The sequence below is a fragment of the Urocitellus parryii genome, chromosome 2 (genome assembly GCF_045843805.1).
Source record: "Urocitellus parryii isolate mUroPar1 chromosome 2, mUroPar1.hap1, whole genome shotgun sequence".
Classification (NCBI taxonomy): Eukaryota; Metazoa; Chordata; class Mammalia; order Rodentia; family Sciuridae; genus Urocitellus; species Urocitellus parryii.
Window position 1 is genome coordinate 89624525 of NC_135532.1, and position 6357 is coordinate 89630881.

The window sequence follows — 6357 nt, forward strand, 5'->3', positions numbered from 1 at the left end:
TTAGGGACATCTTGTCACAGCTGATGCTTTGAATCCACAGAAGTGACTGTAGGCAGGTGGGATGGCAAGTCTGACTCCAAAGTAGGTGTCAAATGAAGACTCCTCCCCTGAGGTCAGGGCTCATTCCAGCCTTGTGGTACCTCTGAGACATTTTTGTGACTGGGAACCCCATCCCTTTGGGAAAGATAACCAAACATATGCCTGAGTGTGGGCTGATGTTTGGCATCTGAAATGTGGATCCAGAATTGCAGGCATGGTCATGTGGGGCAGCTGCTCACCTAAAGAAGAGAAGCCACTTGTCTAGTTATAAGGAGCCCAGGGCAAGAAGGATCCTGGACAGGATCAGTAGGGTCCTTCTCAGTGCAAAACAATACCTCCTAATTCTCTTGTTTGGAGGATAGAGAGAAGGAGCAGGAAATACCTATGTGCTGCACACAGGTGCCCTTGCAGGGGGAATTATGCATTTTATGGTGGCTATGACTCTTGTATATCTTTCTTTTTGCCTAAATCAATAGACAGGAAACTTAAAGGACAGAAAGTTTTCCAAAATTGCAGGTAGCACTTTACATGGTCTCCAAGTCAGAAGGTGGCTTTGGGTTTTCAGGTGACCCATGTAGAGTCAAGCCTTCCAGCCTCTTGGAGCTTTCTAAGCACAGGGAGGCAGGCATTTTCTCTTATTAAAACAAACACCTGTAAGGGAACAACACCAAGGAACATAAGAAGTTGGGGGGTGTCTAACACCTCCAGATGAATGGCCAGATTGGATGAAAGGGCAGGTGGGTTTCCATTCTTAGAAGATTAAATTACCTGAGTCTGGTTCCCAGCTTGGATCATGGGGCATCTATTTCCATAGTCATATAGTTTAAGAATTCCCCAGTAATTATAAAACATCTCTGATGCTGGAATTAGGGGATGAGAATTTGCTCATCTGTTTCCACTCAAAGCTTCAGGGGTAGGTAATGAGCTTCTTACTACCTGACCTCCTTGAAGATTTGGGAAGACAATGCCAAGAGTGAAAGGACACCCGTCAGGCCTTTAATGTATTTGCTGATAAAACACCAGCATCTACCCAGTTGTCCTTTATTGATTTTGCTTACAATCATTAAAATGGGCTTTGTATAATAAAGTAGGGGAGGGCTAAGTAGGGAGCTAAAAGTAATCAAAAGGGATAAAGAGGGACACTACATACTGCTCAAGGGAACCATACACCAACAAGACATAACAATCATAAATATATATGCCCCAAACAATGGTGCAGCTATGTTCATCAAGCAAACTCTTCTCAAGTTCAAGAGTCTAATAGACCACCATACAATAATCATGGGAGACTTCAACGCACCTCTCTCACCACTGGACAGATCTTCCAAACAAAGGTTGAATAAGGAAACTATAGAACTCAATAACACAATTTATAACCTAGACTTAATTGACATATATAGAATATACCACCCAACATCAAGCAGTTACACTTTTTTCTCAGCAGCACATGGATCTTTCTCAAAAATAGATCATATATTATGTCACAGGGCAACTCTTAGACAATATAAAGGAGTAGAGATAATACCATGCATCTTATCTGATCATAATGGAATGAAACTGAAAATCAACGATAAAAGAAGGAAGGAAAAATCATGCATCAATTGGAGAATGAACAATAGGTTGCTGAATGATCAATGGATTATAGAAGACATCAGGAGGAAATTAAAAAATTCTTAGAGATAAATGAAAACACAGACACAACATATCGGAATCTATGGGACACATTGAAAGCAACTCTAAGAGGAAAATTCATTGCTTGGAGTTCATTCCTTAAAAAAAGAAAAAAAACAACAAATAAATGATCTCATACTTCATCTCAAAATCCTAGAAAAAGAAGCGCAAAACAACAGCAAAAGAAGTAGAAGGCAAGAAATAATTAAAATCAGAGCTGAAATTAATGAAATTGAAACAAAAGAACTATTGAAAAAATTGACAAAACTAAAAGTTGGTTCTTTGAAGAAATAAATAAAATTGACAGCCCCTTAGCCATGCTAATGAAGAGAAGAAGAGAGAGAACTCACATTACTAGCATACGGGGTGAAAAAGTCAACATCACTACAGACCCTTCAGAAATACAGAAGATAATCAGAAATTATTTTGAATCCTTATAGTCCAATAAAATAGAAGATAGTGAAGGCATCGATAAATTTCTTAAGTCATATGATCTGCCCAGATTGAGTCAGGAGGATATAGACAACCTAAACAGACCAATATCAATTGAGGAAATAGAAGAAACCATCAAAAGACTACCAACTAAGAAAAGCCCAGGACCGGATGGGTATACAGCAGAGTTTTAAAAACCTTTAAAGAGGAACTAATACCAATACTTTTCAAGCTATTTCAGGAAATAGAAAAAGAGGGAGAACTTCCAAATTCATTCTACAAGGCCAACATCACCCTGATTCCTAAACCAGACAAAGACACTTCAAAGAAAGAAAATTACAGACTAATATCTCTAATGAACCTAGATGCAAAAATCCTCAATAAAATTATGGCGAATCAGATTCAAAAACATATCAAAAAAAAAAATTGGGCACCATGATCAAGTAGGATTCATCCCTGGGATGCAAGGCTGGTTCAATATACGGAAATCAATAAATGTTATTCACCACATCAATAGACTTAAAAATAAGAACCATATGATCATCTCGATAGATGCAGAAAAAGCATTCGACAAAGTACAGCATCCCTTTATGTTCAAAACTCTAGAAAAACTAGGCATAACAGGAACATACCTCAACATTGTAAAAGCAATCTATGCTAAGCCTCAGGCTAGCATCATTCTGAATGGAGAAAAACTGAAGGCATTCCCTCTAAAATCTGGAACAAGACAGGGATGCCCTCTCTCACCACTTCTGTTCAACATAGTTCTCGAAACACTGGCCAGAGCAATTAGACGAAAGAAATTAAAGGCATAAAAATAGGAAAAGAAAAACTTAAATTATCACTATTTGCAGAAGACATGATTCTATACCTAGCAGACCCAAAAGGGTCTACAAAGAAACTTTTAGAGCTAATAAATGAATTCAGCCAAGTGGCAGGATATAAAGTCAACACGCATAAATCAAAGGCATTCCTGTATATCAGCGACAAATCCTCCTAAAAGGAAATGAGGACAACCAGTCCATTCACAATATCCTAAAAAAAAAAAAAAAAAAAAAAAAAAATACTTGGGAATCAACCTAACAAAAGAGGTGAAAGATTTATACAATGAAAACTACAGAACCCTAAAGAGGGAAATAGAAGAAGATCTTAGAAGATGGAAAAATATACCCTGCTCATGGATAGGCAGAACTAACATCATCAAAATGGCGATATTACCAAAAGTTCTCTATAGGTTTAATGCAGTGTCAATCAAAATCCCAACAGCATTTCTTGTAGAAATAGATAAAGCAATTATGAAATTCATATGGAAAAATAAAAGACCCAGAAGAGCAAAAATAATGATAAGCAGGAAGACTTCAAACTATACTACAGAGCAATAGTAACAAAAACAACATGGTACTGGTACCAAAACAGGCGGGTGGACCAATGGTACAGAATAGAGGACACAGAAACCAATCCACAAAACTACAACTATCTTATATTTGATAAAGGGGCTAAAAAGCATGCAATGGAGGAAGGATAGCATCTTCAACAAATGGTGCTGGGAAAACTGGAAATCCATATGCATCAAAATGAAACTGAATCCCTATCTCTTGCCATGCACCAAAGTTAACTCAAAATGGATCAAGGAGCTTGATATCAAATCAGAGACATGGCATCTGATAGAAGAAAAAGTTGGTTATGATCTACACGCTGTGGGATCGGGCTCCAAATTCCTCAATAGGACACCCATAGCGCTAGAGTTAACAAATAGAATCAACAAATGGGACTTACTCAAACTAAAAAGTTTTTTCTCAGCAAAAGAAACAATAAGAGAGATAAACAGGGAGCCTACATCCTGGGAACAAATCTTTACTCCACACACTTCAGATAGAGCCCTAATAACCAGAATATACAAAGAACTCAAAAAATTAGACAATAAGATAACAAATAACCCAATGAATAAATGGGCATAGGACCTGAACAGACACTTCTCAGAGGAGGACATACAATCAATCAATAAGTACATGAAAAAATGCTCACCATCGCTAGCAGTCAGAGAAATGCAAATCAAAACTACCTTAAGATACCATCTCACTCCAGTAAGACTGGCAGCGATTAGGAAGTCAAACAACAATAAGTGCTGGAGAGGATGCGGGGAAAAGGGCACTCTTGTTCATTGCTGGTGGGACTGCAAATTGGTGCAGCCAATTTGGAAAGCAGTATGGAGATTTCTTGGAAAGCTGGGAATGGAACCACCATTTGACCCAGCTATTCCCCTTCTCGGTCTATTCCCTAAAGCCCTAACAAGAGCATGCTACAGGGACACTGCTACATCGATGTTCATAGCAGCTCAATTCACAATAGCAAGACTGTGGAACCAGCCTAGATGCCCTTCAATAGATGAATGGATAAAAAAAATGTGGCATTTATATACTATGGAGTATTACTCTGCATTAAAAAATGACAAAATCATAGAATTTGGAGGGAAATGGATGGCATTAGAGCAGATTATGCTAAGTGAAGCTAGTCAATCTTTAAAAAACAAATACCAAATGACTCCTTTGATATAAGGGGAGTAAACAAGGACAGGGTAGGGACGAAGAGCTTGAGAAGAAGATTTACATTAAATAGGGATGAGAGGTGGGAGGGAAAGGGAGTGAGAAGGGAAATTGCATGGAAATGGAAGGCGATCCTCAGGGTTATACAAAATGTCATATAAGAGGAAAGGAGGGGCAAGACAAGATAATACAAATGGAAGAAATAATTTACAGTAGAAGGGGTAGAGAGAGAAAAGGGGAGGGGAGGGGAGGGGAGAGGAGGGGGGATAGTAGAGAATAGGACAGACAGCAGAATACATCAGACACTAGAAAGGCAATATGTCAATCAATGGAAGGGAAACTGATGTGATACAGCAATTTGTATACGGGGTAAAAGCGGGAGTTCATTATCCACGTGAATCAACCTTGTAATATGATGTATTAAGAACTATGTAATGTTATGAACGACCAATAAAAAAAAAAGAAACAATAAGAGTGGTAAATAGGGAGCCTACATCCTGGGAACAAATCTTTACTCCTCACACTTCAGATAGAGCCCTAATATCCATTGTATGCAAAGAACTCAAAAAAATAAGATAACAAATAACCCAATCAACAAATGGGCCAAGGACCTGAACAGACACTTCTCAGAGGAGGACATACAATCAATCAACAAGTACATGAAAAAATGCTCACCATCCCTAGCAGTCAGAGAAATGCAAATCAAAACCACCCTAAGACACCATCTCACTCCAGTAAGATTGGCAGCCATTATGAAGTCAAACAACAACAAGTGCTGGCGAGGATGTGGGGAAAAGGGTACACTTGTTCATTGTTGGTGGGACTGCAAATTGGTGCAGCCAATTTGGAAAGCAGTATGGAGATTTCTTGGAAAGCTGGGAATGGAACCACCATTTGACCCAGCTATTCCCCTTCTTGGTCTATTCCCTAAAGACCTAAAAAAAGCATGCTACAGGGACACTGCTCCATCAATGTTCATAGCAGCACAATTCACAATAGCAAGACTGTGGAACCAACCTAGATGCCCTTCAATAAACAAATGGATAAAAAAAAAATGTGGCATTTATACACAATGGAGTATTACTCTGCATTAAAAAATGACAAAATCATACAATTTGGAGAGAAATGGATGGCATTACATCAGATTATGCTAACTGAAGCCAGCCAATCCCTAAAAAACAAATGCCAAATGTCTTCTTTGATATAAGGAGAGTAACTAAGAACAGAGTAGGGACGAAGAGCATGAGAAGAATATTAACATTAAAGAGGGATGAGAAGTGGAAGGGAAAGGGAGAGAGAAGGGAAATTGCATGGAAATGGAAGGAGACCCTCAGGGTTATACAAAATCACATACAAGATGAAGTGAGGAGAAAGGGAAAAATAATACAAGGGGGAGAAATGAATTACAGTAGAGGGGGTAGAGGGAGAAGAGGGGAGGGGAGGGGAGGGGAGGGGAGGGGGATAGTAGAGGATAGGAAAGGCAGCAGAATACAACAGACAGGAGTATGGCAATATGTAAATTAATGGAAATGTAACTGATGTGATTCTGCAATCTATATACAGGGTAAAAATGGGAGTTCATAACCTACTTGAATCAAAGTGTGAAATATGATATATCAAGAACTATGTAATGTTTTGAACAACCAACAATAAAAAAATTTAAAAAAAGAAC